Genomic DNA, 22888 nt, shown 5'->3' with positions numbered 1-22888 from the left:
AAGGGACAGTGTTTCAAGCTAATGGAAAACATCTAAAAAGTTGTTCATGATCTACCCATTGTTTTGTAGTTTCAAGTGAGGGGTTCCAAGTGGTGTGTTAAGCATTTTACACTTCATTTTTGTGAGTTATCACCAAAGCATTGCTCGCCAATATTTTATTCAGTTACCAGCACTTCAGTTAGCTAAAACAGTCCTTTACAAGAGGAAATAGGTCAATAAATAACAACATGATATTTAAGCTGGTAGTTGGAGCAGACATTAGACTACAAAAAAATCTCGTGCTTGTATTCTGGCACCAAGTACAAAGCCTTCAAGTATTTTTATACTTTTAAAAACAAAAGGTCAAAGTCATAAAACACCCCTCCTCAAAGATACCTTGGTGACTCTGTTAAGCCACTTAATAATAATAATCTTTATTGTCACAAGTAGGTTGTGACACCGCAATGAAGTTACTGTGAAAAGCCCCTAGTCGCCACATTCCAGCGCCTGTTCGGGTACACAGAGGGAGAATTCAGAATGTCCAATTCACCTCACAGCATGTCTTTCGGGACTTGTGGCTAGGAAATCGGAGCACCCGGAGGAAACCCACGCAGATACGGGGAGAAGGTGCAGACTGAACACAGACAGTGACCCAAGCCAGGAATCGAACCTGGGACCCTGTCGCTGTGAAGCAACAGTGCTAATCACTGTGCTACCATGCCGCCCACTTAATATATAAAAAAAGAAATCAAGTCTTCACATAATATGTAACCAAAATTTGTGGAATGCGTCATGAATGGAATGAATTTAGTAGACCCAAAATTTAGTAAGTGTACTTGAAACTTCATTAAAGGAATAGCACACCAAACACATTGAGCTATAAAAATGAGGGTCTCCTGTACTCATTTACACATATATTTTGCTACAGTTGCACTTTGTTGCAAGGCTGTTGCCAAAACAATTGGCCTCATGCAAACATAACGCACGGAAAAGATGCAGCATCTGCAAAAGAATTACATAACTTCCCGTTTAAGTAAAATATATTCCGAATTGTTCATACACCGAAAAAATTAAGCATGCAACACTTATCTCAGTACAGTGGTTAATCTTGAGATGAGAAAAGGTACATTACTGTTCCATATGGATTCATTCCAGAATATAGCTACAGCGGTTCAGCCAGTTTTCTGCAGCAAACTTCACTGATGTAATTCTAAAATTTACCCCAGGCCTGGATGATATCAGGGGAGCACTAAGGAAGTAAAAATATGTAGAGTGTTGGCATTTTGTTACATGCAGTACAAGGAGAACATAAAGAGGAACAGTACAGCTGCAATAAAATCCATTCCATGTGGAAGAGGAAGTGTTACAGCAACAGAACTCTGTGAATTCAATAGCATTACTAGATATAATTTGCAGTGATTTTTATTCCAATCTGGTTTTATATAGGAATATCAAAGTATAATTCCATGTTTGAATGTCATGACTTTATATATTGCACAATTTATGCATGTGTAATTTACATGGAAAGACCAACTTTAAAACATACTAACTAATATCATATACTGTGTAGAACCCAAATGGGAGAGACAACAGGAACACATGGTAGGGTAGAATGAATGACTGGTTTATTATGGTATACACAAAATCACAAAAACTGCTACTCCTCTCTCCGAAGGGCCACCTTGCCCGACGTGCACCCAGGTCAGGGTTTTTATACGGAGTTGTTTCCCCATGTTAAGGGGACACCCCGGCCCCAATTACCAGGAGAATTCATACGCAGTTGCGCAAGGGGGAAATGGAATGGAGCACAATCCTTGGCCTCCAAGGGGGGTCATAACCAGTGGTGCTTAAGGCAGACTTTCATCTGATCCCATCATAAGGTTTTTAACTGGAAGAGGACGTTAGCCTGTTGCCAAAGGCTTATAGCTTGAGGGTGCCACTCTACATCAAGCATGGCTGGCCAGGAATCTCTCTATCTCTTACCACTTGCCATAGGTGTGTCAGAAGGATTTTACAGGTTGATATGCAACCTGTTTGCTGTGTTATGAACATATCTTCCTTGACCATCAATTCCTGGCACGGTTCTCAAACCCGGAGCTTCTGATTCAGAGACAAGAATGCTACCCATACAGACCTCCACTCACATCATGTATTCTTGGATTTTAAAAAATGTATTCAATGCTGCACCCAAAATTGATAACATAGAAAGCTAGAAACATACACAGAAAATAGAAGCAGGAGGAGGCCATTTGGCCTTTCGAGCCTGCTCCACCATTCATTATTCTAATGGCTGATCATCACGTTCAACACCCTGATCCCACCTTCCCCCAATTTCCCTTGATCCTTTTAACCCCAAGAACTACATCTAATTTCTTCTTGAAATTACACAATATTTTCGCCTTAACTACTTTTAGTGTTAGTGAATTCCACAGAGTCAGCATTCTTTGGGTGAAGAAATTTCTCCTCACCTCAGTCCTAAAAGCTAGTTCTGGACTCCCCCACCATCAGGAACATTCAGAGATCACCCTGTTGGGAGTTGTCTATAGACCTCCAAATAGTTCCAGAGATGTAGAGGAAAGGATTGCAAAGATGATTCTCGACAGGAGCGAGAGTAACAGGGTAGTTGTTATGGGGGACTTTAACTTTCCAAGTGTTGACTGGAAATACTATAGTTCGAGTACTATAGATGGGTCAGTTTTTGTGCAGTGTGTGCAGGAGGGTTTTCTGAAACAGTATGTAGACAGGCCAACAAGGGGCGACGCCACATTGTATTTGGTACTGGGTAATGAACCCGGCCAGGTGTTAGATTTAGATGTAGGTGAGCACTTGGGTGATAGTGATCACAATTCGATTATGTTTACTTTAGCGATGGGCAGGGATAGGTATATACCACAAGGCAAGAATTCTAGCTGGGGGAAAGGCAATTATGATGCTATTCGGCAAGATTTAGGATGTATAGGATGGGGAAGGAAACTGCAGGGGATGGGTACAATCGAAATGTGGAGCTTATTCAAGGAACAGCTACTGCGTGTCCTTGATAAGTATGTACCTGTCAGGCAGGGAGGAAGTGGTCGAGCAAGGGAACCGTGGTTTACTAAGGAAGTTGAAGCACTTGTCAAGAGGAAGAAGAAGGCTTATGTTAGGATGAGACATGAAGGCTCAGTTAGGGCACTTGAGAGTTACAAGTTAGCCAGGAAGGACCTAAAGGGAGAGTTAAGAAGAGCGAGAGGACACGAAAAGTAATTGGCGGATAGGATCAAGGAAAACCCTAAGGCTTTCTATAGGTATATCAGGAACAAAAGAATGACTAGAGTAAGATTAGGGCCAATCAAGGATAGTAGTGGAAGGTTCTGTGTGGAATCAGAGGAGATAGGGGAAGCGTTAAATGGATATTTTTTGTCAGTGTTTACACTGGAGAAAGACAATTTTGTCGAGGAGAATACTCAGGTACAGTCGACCAGGCTAGATGGGATTGAGGTTCACAAGGAGGAGGTGTTAGCAATTTTGGAAAGTGTAAAAATAGATAAGTCCCCTAGGCCAGATGGGATTTATCCTAGGAGTCTCTGGGAAGCCAGGGAGGAGATTGCAGAGCCTTTATCCTTGATCTTTATGTCGTCTTTGTCGACAGGAATAGTGCCGGAAGACTGGAGGATAGCAAATGTTGTCCCATTGTTCAAGAAGGGGAGTAGAGACAACCCTGGTAATTATAGACCCGTGAGCCTTACTTCGGTTGTGGGTAAAATGTTGGAAAAGGTTATAAGAGATAGGGTGTATAATCATCTTGAAAAGAACAAGTTGATTAGCGATAGTCAACACGGTTTTGTGAAGGGTAGGTCATGCCTCACAAACCTTATTGAGTTTTTTGAGAAGGTGACCAAACAGGTGGATGAGGGTAAAGCAGTTGATGTGGTGTATATGGATTTCAGTAAGGCGTTTGATAAGGTTCCCCACGGCAGGCTATTGCAGAAAATACGGAAGTATGGGATTGAAGGTGATTTAGCGGCTTGGATCAGTAATTGGCTAGCTGAAAGAAAACAGAGGGTGGTGGTTGATGGCAAATGTTCATCCTGGAGTTCAGTTACTAGTGGTGTACCGCAAGGATCTGTTTTGGGGCCACTGCTGTTTGTCATTTTTATAAATGACCTGGAAGAGTGTGTAGAAGGATGGGTTAGTAAATTTGCAGATGACACGAAGGTCGGTGGAGTTGTGGATAGTGCTGAAGGATGTTATAGGTTACAGAGGGACATAGATAAGCTGCAGAGCTGGGCTGAGAGGTGGCAGATGGAGTTTAATGCGGAAAAGTGTGAGGTGGTTCACTTTGGAAGGAGTAACAGGAATGCAGAGTACTGGGCTAATGGCAAGATTCTTGGTAGTGTAGATGAACAGAGGGATCTCGGCATCCAGGTACATAAATCCCTGAAAGTTGCCACCCAGGTTAATAGGGCTGTTAAGAAGGCTTATGGTGTGCTAGCCTTTATCAGTAGGGGGATTGAGTTTCGGAGCCATAAGGTCATGCTGCAGCTGTACATAACTCTGGTGCGGCCGCTCCTGGAGTACTGCGTGCAGTTCTGGTCACATTATAGGAAGGATGTGGAAGCTTTCAGAGGAGATTTACTAGGATGTTGCCTGGTATGGAGGGAAGGTCTTACGAGGAAAGGCTCAGGGGCTTGAAGTTGTTTTCGTTAGAGAGAAGAAGGCCGAGAGGTGACTTAATAGAGACATATAAGATAGTCAGAGGGTTAGGTAGGGTGGACAGTGAGAGTCTTTTTCCTCGGATGGGGATGACAAACACGAGGGGACACAGCTTTAAATTGAGGGGTGGTAGATATAGGACAGATGTCAGAGGCAGTTTCTTTACTCAGAGAGTAGTAGGGGTGTGGAAAGCCCTGCCTGCAACAGTAGTAGACATGCCAACTTTAAGGGCATTTAAGTGGTCACTGGATAGACATATGGATGAAAATGGAATAGTGTAGGTCAGATAGGCTTCAGATGGTTTCACAGGTCGGCGCAACATCGAGGGCTGAAGGGCCCGTACTGCGCTGTAATGTTAAAACAAAAAGGGACAGTCAATAGGGAATTAAAGGTGCTATATTTAAATGCCCGCAGTGTACGGAACAAGGTAGATGAGCTTGTGGCCCAGATTGTGACTGGCAGGTATGATGTAGTAGGCATCACAGAGACGTGGTTGCAGGGGGTTCAGGACTGGCAGTTAAACATCCAGGGATTTACAACCTATCGAAAAGACAGAGAGGTGGATAGAGGGGGTGGGGTTGCCTTGTTAATTAGAAATTAAATTAAATCAATAGCACTAAACGACATAGGGTCAGACGATGTGGAGTCTGTGTGGGTAGAGTTGAGGAACCACAAAGGCAAAAAAACCATAATGGGAGTTATGTACAGGCCTCTTGACAGTGGTCAGGACCAGGGGCACAAAATGCACCACGAAATAGAAAGGGCATGTCAGAAAGGCAAGGTCACAGTGATCATGGGGGACTTCAATATGCAGGTGGACTGGGTAAATAATGTTGCCAGTGGACCCAAAGAAAGGGAATTCATTGAATGTTTACAGGATGGCTTTTTGGAACAGCTTGTGATGGAGCCCACGAGGGAACAGGCTATTCTGGACTTAGTGTTATGTAATGAGCCAGAATTGATAAAAGATCTTAAAGTAAGGGAACACTTAGGAAGCAGTGATCATAATATGGTAGAATTCAGTCTGCAATTTGAAAGAAGGAAGGTAGAATCAGATGTAAAGGTTTTACAGTTAAATAAAGGTAATTACAGGCGCATGAGGGAGGAACTGACGAAAATCGACTGGAAGCAGAGCCTAGTGGGAAAGACAGTAGAACAGCAATGGCAGGAGTTTCTGGGAGTAATTGAGGACACAGTGCAGAGGTTCATCCCAAAGAAAAGAAAGGTTATCAGAGGGAGGATTAGGCAGCCATGGCTGACAAAGAAAGTCAGGGAATGCATCAAGGCAAAAGAGAGAGCCTATAATGTGGCAAAGAGTAGTGGGAAGTCAGAAGATTGGGAAGGCTACAAAAACAAACAGAGGATAACAAAGAGAGAAATAAGGAAGGAGAGGATCAAATATGAAGATAGGCTAGCCAGTAACATTAGGAATGATAGTAAAAGTTTCTTTAAATACATTAAAAACAAACGGGAGGCAAAAGTAGACATTGGGCCGCTCCAAAATGACGCTGGTAATCTAGTGATGGGAGACAAGGAAATAGCTGAGGAACTTAATAAGTACTTTGCGTCAGTCTTCACAGTAGAAGACATGAGTAATATCCCAACAATTCAGGAAAGTCAGGGGGCAGAGTTGAATATGGTTGCCATCACAAAGGAGAAAGTGCTAGAGAAACTAAAAGGTCTGAAAATTGATAAATCTCCGGGCCCAGATGGGCTACATCCTAGAGTTCTAAAGGAGATAGCTGAAGAAATAGTGGAGGCGTTAGTTATGATCTTTCAAAAGTCACTGGAATCAGGGAAAGTCCCAGAGGATTGGAAAATCGCTGTTGTAACCCCCCTGTTCAAGAAGGGAACAAGAAAAAAGATGGAAAATTATAGGCCAATTAGCCTAACCTCGGTTGTTGGCAAAATTCTAGAATCCATCGTTAAGGATGAGATTTCTAAATTCTTGGAAGTGCAGGGTCGGATTAGGACAAGTCAGCATGGATTTAGTAAGGGGAGGTCGTGCCTGACAAACCTGTTAGAGTTCTTTGAAGAGATAACAAATAGGTTAGACCAAGGAGAGCCAATGGATGTTATCTATCTTGACCTCCAAAAGGCCTTTGACAAGGTGCCTCACGGGAGACTGCTGAGTAAAATAAGGGCCCATGGTATTCGAGGCAAGGTACTAACATGGATTGACGATTGGCTGTCAGACAGAAGGCAGAGAGTTGGGATAAAAGGTTCTTTTTCGGAATGGCAACCGGTGACAAGTGGTGTCCCGCAGGGTTCAGTGTTGGGGCCACAGCTGTTCTCTTTATATATTAACGATCTAGATGACGGGACTGGGGGCATTCTGGCCAAGTTTGCCGGTGATACAAAGATAGGTGGAGGGGCTGGTAGTATTGAGGAGGTGGGGAGGCTGCAGAAAGATTTAGACAGTTTAGGAGAATGGTCCAAGAAGTGGCTGATGAAATTCAACGTGGGCAAGTGCGAGGTCTTGCACTTTGGAAAAAAGAATAGAGGCATGGACTATGTTCTAAACGGTGACAAAATTCATAATGCTAAAGTGCAAAGGGACTTGGGAGTCCTAGTCCAGGATTCTCTAAAGGTAAACTTGCAGGTTGAGTCCGTAATTAAGAAAGCAAATGTAATGTTGTCATTTATCTCAAGAGGCTTGGAATATAAAAGCAGGGATGTACTTCTGAGGATTTATAAAGCACTAGTTAGGCCCCATTTAGAATACTGTGAGCAATTCTGGGCCCCACACCTCAGGAAGGACATACTGGCACTGGAGCGGGTCCAGCGGAGATTCACACGGATGATCCCAGGAATGGTAGGCCTAACATACGATGAACGTCTGAGGATCGTGGGATTATATTCATTGGAGTTTAGGAGGTTGAGGGGAGATCTAATAGAAACTTACAAGATAGTGAATGGCTTGGATAGGATGGACGTAGGGAAGTTGTTTCCATTAGCAGGGGAGACTAGGACGCGGGGGCACAGCCTTAGAATAAAAGGGAGTCACTTTAGAACAGAGATGAGGAGAAATTTCTTCAGCCAGAGAGTGGTAGGTCTGTGGAATTCATTGCCACAGAGGGCAGTGGAGGCCGGGACGTTGAGTGTCTTTAAGACAGAAATTGATAAATTCTTGATTTCTCGAGGAATTAAGGGCTATGGGGAGAGAGCGGGTAAATGGAGTTGAAATCAACCATGATTGAATGGTGGAGTGGACTCGATGGGCCGAATGGCCTTACTTCCGCTCCTATGTCTTATGGTCTTATGGTCTATGTTCTATTCTTTCTGAATCTACCCTGTCTAATCCTGTTAAAATTTTATATGATTCTATGAGATCCCCTCTCACTCTTCTAAACTCCAATGAATAGAATCCCATCTGACATAGTCTCTCCTCATATGACAGTCTCGCCATTCCAGGAATCTGCCTGGTAACCCTTTGTTGGACTCCCTTCATAGCAAGAACATCCTTCCTCAGATACGGACACCAAAACAGCACACAATGCTCTAGGTATGGCCTTAGCAATGCCCTATACAATTGTAGTAAAACATCCCCACTCCTATACTCGAATCCTCTCACCACAAAGGCCAACAAATTATTTGCCTTCTTTACTGCCTGCTGCTGTATGTACGCCTTTACTTTCAGCGACTGATGCACGAGGACTCTAAGGTAACGCTGAGTATCCATCTCTTTCAATTTACACCCACTGCCTTGCTATTTTTGCTACCAAAGTGGATAACCTCACATTTATCCACATTAGACTGCATCTGCATGCATATGTCCACTCATAAAGCCTGTCAAAATTCCATTGAAGCATCTCTGCAGCCTCCTCACAGCTCACCCTCCCACCCAACTTTGTATCATCTGCAAATCTGGAGATACTACATATAGTTCCCTCGTCCAAATCATTAATATATAATGTGAACAGTTGCGGTCCTCGCACAGATCCCTGTGGTACCCACTAGTCACTGACTAGTTTGGGCATCAAAACTTTACACATGGCTATGTCATCCAACACAAGATAATCCAAAGTAAATAAGAAGAGTGGGGAGAGAAGAAATCAAGCCTGACAGAGATGGCAAAGGCTATGGGGAGGGAGTTACACAGAATGTGCAGCATAATAACAGTCCATTTATGCTCCATTTCAGCCTCCTTCCACCCCACTTTAGTGAATCTACCCAACATATCCTCCGATTACTTTCTCCCTCATGCGTTTATGTAATAGGTGCAATTCAGTGGCCACGTCATGCCCGATTTGGATGATTTTTCAGAAAACTAAGGAAAACCCAGTCAGGTCCTGGACGCTCAGAGGAAAGGAGCTGCTCTCTTTCTCATTTGTTTTCTCCAAGAAAACTGTGTAGCTGCTGTATTCCTGAAACTGCAGACCTGAATGAATCTATCGTGAAAATCATTAGGGGCTGAAAGAAGAAATTTCAAACTGAAATCCTAGATTGAAGGACATTGTCTCGAAAATAGCCATCTGAAACAAAGACTCTTTTTTACTTATTATTTTTAAGTCCCCCTTTCCCCCCTCTGTGCATGTGCATATGTGAAGAGAGTGGGGCGACTTAAGGAGAGGGTTAGGCGGTTAGATAATAGTTAATCTGTGGCATTTGCTGCATATTTAATTATAATTATTGTTGTTAATAACATCAATTGTGTTTAACTTTACAAACCTGATGACCATACTTATTGGGCAGCCAAGGGTCAAAGACTTTGGGTGTTTTCTAAGAATTATTTAGTGATTTCAATTGTGTTGCGATTCCGGGTCAAGTGGGGCTGGAATTGACTGCCCAGGGGGCCGTAACACTGCGGAAATCAAGGGGTTCAATGTCTGGTACCAAAGGAAGCCACATGAGCTCTGTTGGTCTCAACAAACCAGAAATAGTCCTCATAACTTCCTGGTGATGGATATCTACTATGTTCCTGAGTCAGGTTAAGCAGTAGTACACTGCTGTTGGATAGACCAGGCCGGGTAAAGCAGTGCATTGTGTATTGGTCCTGCTGCCCCAGGTATTACTACCAGTTTCTGTATGAGATTCACTCTCATCTTGACCTTAACTCCAGTGTTCTGGAGGTGTTGCCAGCTGGACGATATATGATCAAGTGTGATCCCAAGTTGGGCTTTCCGCCTGTATCACACCCAAGACCAGTGCCTGGTCAATTTCAGCACCACTTGACCACAGTCACAACACGGTTGAAATTAACTTTCATTTTAAAATACCCGAGGTCTTCAGCTGCCCAATAACTACAGTCAGCAGGTTTGTAAATTTAAACACAATTAGCTTTCTATTATTAACATTAACTATATTTTAATAGGCAACAAATACAACTGGTTAACTACTATTTAATCTCTAACCCACCCCACAGACAAGCAAACACAGAGGGAAAAGAGGGGTGTAAAATAATGATGAAAGTAAAAGGAACTCAGTCTTTCAGATGGCCGTCTCCTAGATAGTTTCTTCTTTAGTCTAAGTTTTCAGATGGATGTTAACGTTTCTTTCAGCTTGGAATGATTTTCATTGTAGACTCAGAAATAGCGGGCAGTCAGCATTCGAGAGAAACAGATACGGCTTCTTCTTTAAAGATCTAGAAGCTTCTGCCTTCAGACTGTTGGCAGCTAAGCAGAGAGAGAGAGAGTTGCTTCCATCAGTGTACAGGGGTTTCTCCTGGGTTCTCTTCGTAAAACCCTAACCTGCGAGGAACAAATCGCTGTTGGTTGCCGGGCATAATACTGTCCATGGACAATCCATTGGTCACCAGCCAACCAATTGAAACAACCCCTCCATTCTCTTGGGTGCCATAAAGTCTGGATTCTTCTGCCCAAAACTTCGTAACACAGTGTACTATTTTGACACTGAGTTCTTTACTTCGTCTGCTCTACTTAAAGGTATATCTCCATTAACTATCCATGCACCAAAGATTATAAAGACAAAAGAGAAGAAATAGGAACTAAGGGATTCAACAAGAAGGCTCCTACACACCACAGAACTGTCCATAATATGTAGGAGCAGAAGGAGCCATTCAGTCTATCGTGTCTGATCTGCCATTCAATGAGATCAAGGCTGATCTGATAGAATCCTCGACTCCACTTTCCTGTTTTATTCAGTGATTTCCTTACTGATTAAAAATCCGTAGATCTCAGTCTTGAATATGCTTAATGACCCAGCCTCTACAGCCCTCTGCGGTAAACAATTCCACCGATTCACTCCCTCTCGGGGAAGAAATTCCTCCTTATCGGGCAACCCTTCACTCTTGAGAGTATTCCCTCTGGTCCTAGACTCTCTGACAAGGGGAAACTGCCACTCAACATCTACGCTGTCAAGCTCCCTGGGAATATTTTATGTCTCACAATAAGATCATCTCTCATTCTTCCAAACTCCAATGAGTACAGGCCCAACCTACTCAACTTCTCCTCATAAGAAAATCCCTCCATCCCTGGGATCAACCTAGAGAACCTTCTCTGGCTGCCTCCCATGCCGTACTGGGCTAAATCGCTGGCTTTTAAAGCAGACCAAGGCAGGCCAGCAGTACGGTTCAATTCCCGTAACAGCCTCCCCGAACAGGCACAGGAATGTGGTGACTAGGGGCTTTTCACAGTAACTTCATTGAAGCCTACTCGTGACAATAAGTGATTTTCATTTCCTTTCAGTATATTTTTCCTCAGATAATGATCTTGGTCCCTTGCCTTCCAGTTGTTCAGCATTTGGTCGAAGTCTCCATTTTTTGAAGTAGGCTTCCAGAGAACATAGATCTTCAGTAAATGTTTTCTTTATGTCCTTTAGCATGGAAAGCCAAGGCAAGGTCGTCAACACATGTAAAGAACCATGGGATGGATTCTCCGCTGGTGGGATTTTCCATTGCGCCAGCAATGCACCCACGCCCAGGATATCCAGGCTTGGGTATATGTTTGTGCCGCGTCTGCACGTTCTCCCCGTGTTTGCGTGGGTTTCCTTCGGGCGTTCTGGTTTCCTCCCACAAGTCCCGAAACAAATGCTTGTGAGGTGAATTGGACATTCTGAATTCTCCCTCAATTTACCCGAACAGACGCCGGAGTGTGACGACTAGGGGATTTTCACTGTAACTTTATTGCAGTGTGAATGTAAGCCTACATGTGACACTAATAAAGATTATTATTATCATGGAGTTGATTGGTTTGCAGGGTTTTCACCTAGCAGATGGGTTTGGAGAATTTCAGCAGCATTCCTGGGTGCCATTCTGGCCATAGGTACATGATAAGTTAACAAAGGTGAATGCTATCTTCAGGCCTTTCTGGAAATTGGTCTCAATAAGGTGAGGACCTCTGGACTTGGTCGGAACAGTTGAGACATGTGTGAAAAACTGCCTGTTCATAGAATCACAGAATCCCTACAGTGCATAAGGAGGCCATTCGGTCCATCAAGTCTACACTGATCCTTCGAAAGAACACTCTACACATGTGCACTCCTCCGCCCTATCCCCGTAGTCCCACCAACCTGCATACCTTTGGGTAATAAGGGGCAATTTAGTATGACCAATCCACCTAACCTGCACATCTATGGACTGGGAGGAAACCCACGCAGACACGGGGAGAAAGTGCAAACTCCACACAGTTACCCAATTGAACCCGGGTCCCTGGAGCTGTGAGGCAGCAGTGTAAATGTCACCGCACCTGTTGGGGAAACTGCTGCTTCTAGAGTTGGATTCAGTGCATTCAGCAGGAGATGTTGCAGGACATGTTACTAAGAACAGGCTCTATGAGTCATTGAGTGGTTTCCCTGACTTGGCAGTGGGCACTATCTTGGAGTGACGCCACATCTTTGGAATGGTGCTTGTGCTGCAAATGTTGGTTAACAGCTTTGCTAGCTACTTCTTTCCCTATGATCCAAAGTTCTTCAGGAATGTCGGTGTTAAAAGCAGAATAAAGGACAGTAGGTCTGGCAGTTTTGGTGCAGAGATAAACATTCAAGTTTTGAGTGAAATATGACTTTTAGAATTGTAGAATTGTAAGCCATTTGATCTGAAGTGTTTGCACCGACTCTCCAAACCAGCATCATAACGTAATGCCATTCCCCTGCCTTTTCCCGGTTTCTAATGAGAGGAAGAATAAAAAGAATAAAAAGCTTTGGGACAGGAGAGAGGGTGGGAAAGAGTAAATGACACAGATGCCATGGAGAAAGCGGCAAAGGGAGTGGTAATGTTCGTAGTAAAGAAACAAAGCATTTGTCCAGAGTGAATATAAATGCCACAATAATGAACAACCCTGACCGAAAGCAAAAACAAGAATAATATTATTCAGACCGATTAGAACTGCTGCACTGCAGCACGTTCATGCTGGGATGAATGATAGGTGTTGTTGATGGCTTCCCAATCTTCCCCCAGTAAAGTTCTGGGCTCCAGCCTCAACAGGGGGCCCATCTGCCACTGGGAAGATCTTGGCTCTGCCATCACCTTTCACCCCATCGACCTACAAATGGACCAAATTGTCTACGTACTGCTGCCAGGTGGGCAGACTCTGCCACATTAATCCTGCCTCTGGCAAAAACACTCAGGTGTGGTAATGCGGTAGTCAATCTGTGTTTCTTTTCAACTTTGATTCTGGTCACATCGCCTAGCTCGGGACTGTGAAAATTCTACCCAATGATTCACTTGCATCTTTATGGCCCTAATTTTGGTCTCCCACACAAACTGGAGACTAATTTTCTGTATCTACCCCATCAAAGTCTTTAATAATCTTAAAAAACACTATCAGGTCAGCCCCCAAATCTTCTCTTTTACAAAGAAAAGAACCTCATTGCTGTTTCTGAAACCCTCAAGACAAGAATTTAAAATTAGAGGCCCTGGGAGTAAAGGAGTTAAGACAGGTCACTGAAAGGTATGTTATGGGCCAGGGTTTAGAGAACCCCAAAGTGTAACACGGAGTTCACCTGACCCACAACTTTTAATAGATTGTGGTATGGGGAGTACATGACCCACTCTACAGGTGTGGTACAGCAGAAATGGAAAAGTATTTTTTAAAGCAAAACAATGTTTATTCTATGAACTCAAGTTAAATTTTTTTAAAACATACAGTGAACATCTTAGCAACCATTAATTCAAATACAACCTCCAAAGAATACAACACTAAGTAATGCTTAATAACTTCCCAAACAACATCCAGAAGACAGAAGAAACACCTTTCAACAGAAGCACATTAGGTTTACATTCACTACTGAGAACATTTATAATTCTGAATTCACTAAAGGATCAAGACATAGTCTTTTGATGGTAGAGAGAACAGCAGTACACCTGCTTGGTCTGGCTGAAAACAAAACTAAAACACGACCTGCAGCCTGCTCAAAAACGAAAGTAAAAAGCTGACAGACAGCCCAGCTCCACCCACTCACTGACATCACTGCAGTAGTAAACACCAATTTCTTAAAGGTTCTCTCACTACTGATATTTATATACACACCCATTTATAAACACCCATTTCTCACATGACAGGTATTACAGCTGAGTGTGTTCTGGTACAGCTGAATAGGACTATGGCCAAAGAGTTCCACGGATTCACCACCGTCTGGCTGAAGAAATTCCTCCTCATCTCTGTTTTAAAGGATCGTCCCTTCAGTCTGAGATTGTGTCCTCTGCTTCCAGTTTTTCCTACAAGTGGAAACATCCTCTCCATGTCCACTCTATCCAGGCCTCGCAGTATCCTGAAAGTTTCAATAAGATCTCCCTCATCCTAAAATCCAACGGGTACAGGCCCAGAGTCCTTAACCGCTCCTCAAATGACAAGCTCTTCATTCCAGGGATCATTCTTGTGAAGCTCCTCTGGATCCTTTCCAAGGCCAGCACATCCTTCCTTAGATACGGGGCCCAAAACTAGATTAATCAGGTTCCCAACTGAACTGTGAATGCCTGATTTAAATATTATAATAGACTGTCCTGCCTCTCCACAGCCATATACAAAAACGCCATGCAACCCACTGCTGTAAAAATGGCGGCAGGCATATTTGCTATGGGTTGGGTTGCGTTTTGCAATTTTTCATTTCCGTACCTCCAGTCTCTCTCGTGAATGATATGGAGGGAGTGTGGAGGTTAATTTCAACCAGTTTGGCTCCTTGAAGGAAAAATTTTATTTTCAATTTATGATAATTGCATTCCAGGGCCTCTGGTTTTGTACACCTGAGCAGTACGGTTAAGTAACCACTCCAGTTTTTCAGAACTTCATCAGGCCGGGCACCTGATGCACAAATTAACTTAACCCCCTAACATTGAACTGAACCCCTTAATGACTGACGGTGACTAGCTCTATAAAAACGGATATGAATGGCTGCCATCTTAGGTAGACACCTTCTACAGACCCTCTAATGGTGTACTTGACCTTCTGCAGATGCAAGAACACAAGGTCACCTAACCAAGCAGTAGCACTCGGCACAGTAACAGAACTTGTCTTCAAGCTATTGATGAGGCAAAGGTGAGGGCATCCGCCATCACCCCAGTCTGCAGCACCAGCGAGTTTGGTCCCCCGAGAACAATGCTCACACCTATCTTCCACCTCAGGGAAAAAAAGCTCATCCTCGCCTTGGTCAGATGGGCCCTGTGCACCACCTTGAATTGGATCAGACTAAGCCGAGCACGAGAGGGCGAGGGGTTGACCCTGTAAAGAGCCTCACTCCATATCTCATCATCCAGAATGGGACCCAATTCACCCTCCCATTTCACCTTTACCTCATTCAACGGAGCTGACTCTGCAGGTAAGATCTGACTCTATACGTACAAAATGCTGCCCCCGCCACCCCTGGCCAAAGACAAAACCCTGTTCAACAGGGAGGAGGGTGGTGCCAAAGGGAAAGAGGGAAAAGCCTTGTGCGTAAAATCGTGAATCTGATAGTATCTAAACCTGGGATTTGAAATTTCTCCGAGACTACGTGAAGATAGCAAACCTACCCTCCACGAACAAGTCCCTAAACCACTCCAAACCCTTACCCTCCAGTGACCTAACGGTTGAATCCAAACCCGCTGGCAGAAAGAGGTGATTATTACAGGTAGGGGCCAACAAAGACATGGAACCAAGTTTAAAATGCTGTCCAAACTGCTTTGAGATTCTCGGGGTGGACATCACCACCAGATTCGAGGAAAATCTTGACGGAGAAAATGACAACAATGTGGTTACTAATGCACCCAGGCGAGAACCCTTGCAAGAACTCACCTCCATTTGCCCCCATATTGAACTTGGATCACTAAACCACCCCAGTACCGTCTCAATATTGGCTGACCAATAATAAAGTCATAAATTGGGTAAAGCCAAACCTGATTGCCGATCTCTCAAGAAACGCCCTACGGATCCTTGGGGTCTTAACCGCTCTAATAAAATAGGACACTAATTTATTAATCTTGACAAAGAAGGACTTGGGAATGAAAATGGGGAAACATTGAAAAAGAAATAAAAATCTCGGACGCACATCATCTTGATTCTGCCCGACAAGGAAAGGGGGAGGTTATCCTACTTCTGTAAGTCAGACTTAACCCCCATTAAGCACACCGTATAGTTTAATTTATGGAGCAAGGCTCAATCGTACCCACCTGAATTCCCAGATAACAAAAGCTAGATCTGGCAAATCAAAATGGTAACATCCCCATATGGGCTCCCCCGGGGGAGGGTTAACCAGAAAGGATTCGCTCCAAATTCAACTTATATCCAGAGAAGTTCCCACGCAGCTTTGTTATCTCATCCATAATGGATACTGGGTCCTTTTTCTTATTCATTTATGGGATCTGGGCATCGCTGGCTGCACCAGCATTTATTGCCCATCCTTAACTGACCTTGAACTTCGTGCCTTGCTAGGTCATTTCAGAGGGCATTTAAGAGCCAACCACATTGCGATGAGTTTGGAGTAACATTTAGGCCAGACCAGGTAAGGATGACAGATTTCCTTCCCTAAAAGGACATTAACGAACCAAATGGATCTTTAAAACAATCGACAATGGTTTCATGGTCATCATCAGACTTTAATTCCAGATTCTTATTGAATTCAAATTTCACCAATTGGCCATGGCGGGATTTGAACCCGGCTCCCTAGAGCATCACCCGCTGTCTCTGGGTAACTAGTCCAATGACAACGTCACTGTGCCACTGTCTCCATCCATTATGTAAAGAAGCAAGTCATTCATGTACAAGGACACTCTACGCTCCACCCCATCCCCATTTATCCCCCTCCACTTATTAGAAGATCTAAGCGCTATGGCAAGCGGGCTCTATTGCCGGGGCAAATAGGAGTAGAGAGAATGGACACCCCTCCCTCGTGCCCCTTTTCAGCGAAAAATAACATTTATGCTAACATTGCAGTAGGGGCCCTGTACAATAAACAAATCTAGGATATTATTATAACCTGCCTGCTTACCAATGGCCATCCCACAATCCTTTGGGAGTATGAGCTTCCCCAATGAGGTGGGCAGAGAAATCATTAGCAGATTCCCTGCATAAATAAAACTGGCCAGTTTGGAACTGACTGTTCCAAAGGAGAGTGAACAGCGAGGAAGTTGCTAATGCTGTTGTATATATGTTATTGTAAATAAATGTTTTTCCTTTCTATCCTTCAACTCGTGCTGGATTCTTCATGGCCCTCACAAAACTGGCTTCGAGTTTGTGGGCCCTCACAAAACTGGCTTCGAGAGTTAAAGTGAATAGCTGTCTACACTGCTGAAGCCACCTCCCTGGATTTTTGTTGGATACAGGTTGGAAGTTGTTTTCTATTACACCATGCCTCTGTATGGACGTTTGGATGTTTTTGATGCTGTGCTGGAAAGCTGGAACCAGTACGCACAAAGGATGTGTTACTGTTTCCGGGCAAACAACATCACCAAACATGAGCGCCAGGTGGTCATATTGCTCACTGCCTGCGCCCCGCATATATTTGGGGTGATTAGGAGCCTTATGTACCCAGCTGCGCCGGACAACAAAACGTTTGATGAACTTGTGAACTTAGTGGGGCAACATTTTAACCCAACCCTGTCCACGATAGTCCAGCATTACCGGTTTTAATACCGCAGAGAGGACCCAGGAGAATCCCTTGCCGATTTTCTATCCAGGCTACGCAGGATTGCGGAGTACTGTGACTATGGTGAGACCTTGTCAGAAATGTTACACGACCATTTGGTTTGCGGTATTATCAATGCGGCCACTCAGAGAAAGTTGTTAGCTGAGCCAACATTGACTTTTCAGCAGGCCATTCAAATAATATTGTCCCGAGAGAGCGCAGAATGGGGAGTGCAGGAGCTACAGGGAATGGAGGTGCATGCCTTGGGGCACAACCCCTTCCATCCAAAAGCGTCCCCCCGCACCCCTACGGTACCTTGGGTGAGGCAACGTCCGGATCGACGCCAGCAGTCTCCGTGATCGCCCAGAGGACATTCGACCACATCAAGCAGGGTATACAGACCCTTACATTAACTGACACACAGGCCAGGTTGGCCACCTATACGGGGGAACCATTGGACATTGCAGGAACTACGATGACCCCTGTTGTTTATGGATGCCAGGAGGGGCGTTTCCCACTTATTGAAATGAAATGAAAAGAAAATCGCTTATTGTCACGAGTAGGCTTCAAATGAAGTTATTGTGAAAAGCCCCTAGTCGCCACATTCCAGCACCTGTTCGGGGTATTGTGGTGCGTGGCCAAGGGCCCAGCCTGTTGGGTCGGGACTGGTTGCGCCATTTGTGGCTGCAGTGGCAGCACATCCTCCAAACAGTTTCTGGAGGGTTGACTGAGGTGCTAGGATGGTACCCAGATGTATTCCAGCCCGGTTTGGGGAAAAGAAAAGGGGCCGTAGCCCGTATCCAAATCGAACCAAGAGCCACGCCGCGCTATTTCCGGGCGCGCCCGGTGCCTTACGCCTTGCTCGAGAAGGTAGAAGGGGAGCTCACTCGTTTGGCGACTTTGAGTATTATCAGGCCCGTCCGTTTCGCTGACTGGGCAGCACCAATTGTACCTGTAATGAAGCCAGACGCCAGAGTTCGCTTGTGCGGCGACTATAAACTTACAGTGAATACGGCTTCCCAGCTCGACCGATATCCAATGCCTCGCATAGAGGACCTCTACACGAAGTTTGCAGGCAGACTCTCGTTTACGAAATTAGATATGAGTCACGCCTACCTACAGTTGGAGCTGCACCCTGCCTCCCGGCCATATATAACGATTAATACACACCGGGGCCTGTATGAATATACACGGTTGCCCTTTGGGGTATCCTCTGCCTGCGCTATTTTTGAACGCGTCATGGAGGGCATTTGGAGAGGTTTACCTCGTGTCGCTGTCTACTTAGACGATGTTTTGATTACAGGGACGTCAGAGCAGGAACATTTGGAAAATTTGGAGGCTGTCCTTAGACGCTTTTCAGAGGCCGGAGTCCGTTTACGTCGCACAAAGTGAGTCTTTCAGGCGAAGGAGTAGTCTACCTGGGTTATCGGGTGGACAACGAAGGTTTGCACCCCGTCGCAGAGAAGGTACGCGCAATTCAACAGGCCCCCGCCCCGAATGACATTTCACATCTTCGTTCTTTTCTCGGTCTCGTAAACTATTACGGGAAGTTCCTCCCCAATCTGGCAACTACGCTGGCCCCATTGCACCTTCTCCTAAAGAAGAATCACACCTGGGTTTGGGGTCAGCCGCAAGAAACCGCTTTACGGCGGGTAAAACAACAATTGTCGTCGTCTAGGTTACTAATCTACTATAATCCTGGAAAGCCTTTGGTCATCACGTGTGATGCATCCCCCTATGGCATTGGGGCCGTCCTGTCCCACAAGATGGAGAACGGGGCCGAGCGGCCGATAGCTTTCGCCTCCCTCACATTGATTGCAGCAGAAAAGAAATGCGCGCAGATCGAGAAGGAGAGCTTGGCGGTGGTCTTTACAGTGAAACGCTTACACCAGTACGTGTATGGCCACCACTTCACTATCGTGACTGATCATAAGCCTCTGCTGGGACTTTTCAGAGAGGATTAGCCAATACTGTCCATTGCTTCCGCACGGATCCAGCGCTGGGCTTTGTTGCTCGCAGCCGACGAGTATTCTCTGGAGCACAAACCAGGAATCCAGATAGTGAATGCCGACGCACTGAGCCGATTGCCTTTATCGACCGGCCCCATGTCGATCCCCACGACCGGCGAGGTGGTTGCAAACCTAAATTTTATGGACACTTTGCCTGTCACGACATCACAGATCCGTGAGTGGACCCAGATGGAGCCAGTCCTGTCAAAGGTTCGGCACATAGTCCTGTATGGTGGGCAGCATAGACAGCTCCCAGGCGAGTTGCGGGCATTTTCCTCCAAGCTGTCAGAATTTAGCGTGGAAGACGGTATCCTCTTAGAACATAGAACAGTACAGCACAGAACAGGCCCCCCTTGTGGGGGATGCGTGTGATTGACCCGGAAAAAGGACAGGAGCTGATATTAAGAGACCTGCACAATGGGCATCCGGGTGTGACCAAAATGAAAATGTTGGCCCGGAGTTATGTCTAATGGCCAGGCCTCGACACTGACATCGAGAAAGTGGCCCAAAACTGCTCCATTTGCCAGGAGCATCAGAAGCTTCCGCCGGTCGCGCCCTTACATCACTGGGAATGGCCAGGGCGGCCATGGGCGCGCTTGTATGCGGATGTCGCTGGCCCTTTCCAAGGATCTATGTTCCTGCTATTAATCGACGCCCAGTCTAAATGGCTAGAGGTGCATAAGATGGTAGGCACAACGTCCAGCGCAACAATCGAGAAGATGCGTTTGTCTTTCAGTATGCATGGCCTCCCCGAGGTGCTGGTCACGGACAACAGCACTCCGTTCACAAGTGAGGAGTTTGCGAGATTAATGAAGATGAACGGCATACGCCATATCCGCACAGCCCCATACCACCCGGCTTCAAATAGGTTGGCGGAGTGCGCAGTGCAGACATTCAAACAAGGCCTAAAGAAGCAGTCTTCTGGGTCGATGGACGCGAGACTGGCTCGTTTTTTGTTTTCATATAGGACCAACCCACATGCGGTGACTGGGGTAGCTCCCACGGAACTCCTAATGGGCCGGAGACTTCGCACCCGCCTCAGCACGGTTTTCCCGGATATTGGCGCAAAAGTACGCCGCACACAAGAATGGCAGGGATGTGGTTTTTCTTGGCATTGGCCGATTTGGCAGTTTGCGCCCGGTGACCCAGTGTTCATTCGGAATTTTGCTGGTGGTGCCCAGTGGATCCCTGGCGTAATCTTTTGCCAAACGGGCCCCATCTCTTACCAGGTGCAAGCCCAGGGTCGTCTCCAGCACAAGCATATAGACCACGTTCGGTCCAGAAGACCATCCCTTCCAAAGATTCCCCGACTCCCGGAGCTCATTTCTACAGCCACAGAGACCAGACACAGTGGAGAGTGTTCCTCACAATCTTCCTCTGGTGCCGCACTCAAAGCCTGCGCAGGTCGTTGCAGAACCGCGTGGAGATAGAGACGCCGAGATGACGGAGGCAGCGGACTCCGACTCCGAGATGGAGACACAGGACGCATCAGAGGGGGAATCCTCGGGCCCACGGGCTGTGGATGTACAACCGTTACGCCATTCATCACGGAAGCGCCGTTCTCCGTCTCGTTAAACGCTGCCCATCCCAGCGCCTCGTGCAAATGGTGTCCGGCCTGCGGCAAAACGAGTCCGACGCCCTCCTTCGCCAGGGTCTTCGGTAGATTCCTTGGACTTTGGGGGGGGGGGGGGGGAGGGCTGTTATAACCTGCCTGCTTACCACTGGTTGGGGACTAATGACCATCCCACAATCCTTTGGGAGTATGAGCTTCCCCAATGAGCGGGGCGGAGAAATCATTAGCAGATTCCCAGCATAAATAAAGCTGGCCAGATGTGGAACCGGCTAGAGGAGAGTGAGCAGTAAGGAAGTTGCTACTGCTGTTGCGTATATATATATATATATATATGTTATTGTAAATAAATATTATTTCTTTCTATCCTTCAACTCGTGCTGGATTCTTCGTGGCCCTCACAAAAGATATAAACTTTTGTCCAAGACTCTCAAAAAGATATCCCCACTCCACCCTATCAAAAGCCTTTTCGGCGTCCAGGGAAACAATCGCCTCCAGTTCTGGCATTGAAGAGGGGGCGAGAACAACAGTTACATAGAAAGTACAGCAAACAGACCCACCCAAGATGGCCACCAAACCCACTAACAAGATAAAATAAAGCAAAGTCTGCAATCGCCATCAGCAAACTACCTCTATCTCCCATGCCCATGCCCCCCCCCCCCTACCCAGGCCTCAGACATTACTACAGCCAAATATACATACAGAAAACAGTAAGATGAACATGAATCACTAAAATCTACTACTATTAAACCTAACCCCTACAGAACAAAAACACTAAGTTCATTATCCAAAACCAAACTAATATAATGAGCTGCAGTCAACCTCTCAGCACCACTCTAGTTAGATAACTCTTCGGTTAACAGGGTGGCTCCCACCCCGAGTTAAGGAAAATGCTTACAGAAAAAAGACACAATGTATAAAAATCCCTTAACACTTGGTACTCCAACAGGGAGCTATATATTTACACAACAGTTATAACAAATAGAGCAAAACTGCAAATAAAGATTAAACCCCCTACCCAAGTCCCACTTACAAAACATTTAACTCAAACAAGAACAGCAAAATGCAAAAATAAACAAGGAACCCCAACAATTCCACATATCACATGCCCATCGCCAATATCCAAAAAGCCTCAATTATTCCATTCCTAGCCAAGCTTTCTTACAAAGCAATCCACCTCCTCCAGCACATAAGCCATCCTTAGCCGCACCAAGTACACCACTCCAAAATCAGACTCTACTTTTATACAGGACGGCTTTGGCCTTGTTGAATGCTGCCCACTTCTTTGCCAGCTCTGCTCCCACATCCTGATAAAACCTGATGGCATAGCCTTCCCATTTATAATCGCGATGTTCCTTTGCCCATCCCAGGAACCGCGCTTTCTCTTGGAAACTTCCCAATTACTATTCTCAGCGGTTCTTTTGGACAGGGCTTCTGTCAGAGTGCTCGGTGGGCACGGTCCAGTTCGGGAGGGGACACCGGTCCATCCTCCCCCAGCATCTTCACAAAATATTCTGTGGGATTTGGGCCTTCCATCCCCCCTTGACAACCCCACAACACAGGTATTTTGCCTCCTGGATCAATTCTCCAAATCATTCACTTTGGCCTTCAACGCTTTATTTGCATCAGCCATCAGAGACAC

At 45.4% G+C, this 22888-nt stretch overlaps 1 long non-coding RNA gene across 1 annotated transcript in view; it reads right to left on the bottom strand.

Moving 5' to 3' along the window:
- The window catches only part of LOC119970462, a 45391-nt gene that overhangs the window by 9130 nt on the left and 13373 nt on the right, over positions 1-22888 (bottom strand). Inside the window, exon 3 of the long non-coding RNA XR_005461622.1 lies at positions 1112-1228. This is a non-coding gene — a long non-coding RNA (uncharacterized LOC119970462). The remainder of the gene's footprint in view (positions 1-1111; positions 1229-22888) is intronic.

This window comes from Scyliorhinus canicula, chromosome 8 (genome assembly GCF_902713615.1).
Source record: "Scyliorhinus canicula chromosome 8, sScyCan1.1, whole genome shotgun sequence".
NCBI classification, from domain to species: Eukaryota; Metazoa; Chordata; class Chondrichthyes; order Carcharhiniformes; family Scyliorhinidae; genus Scyliorhinus; species Scyliorhinus canicula.
This window is presented reverse-complemented; position numbering and strand designations above follow the sequence as displayed.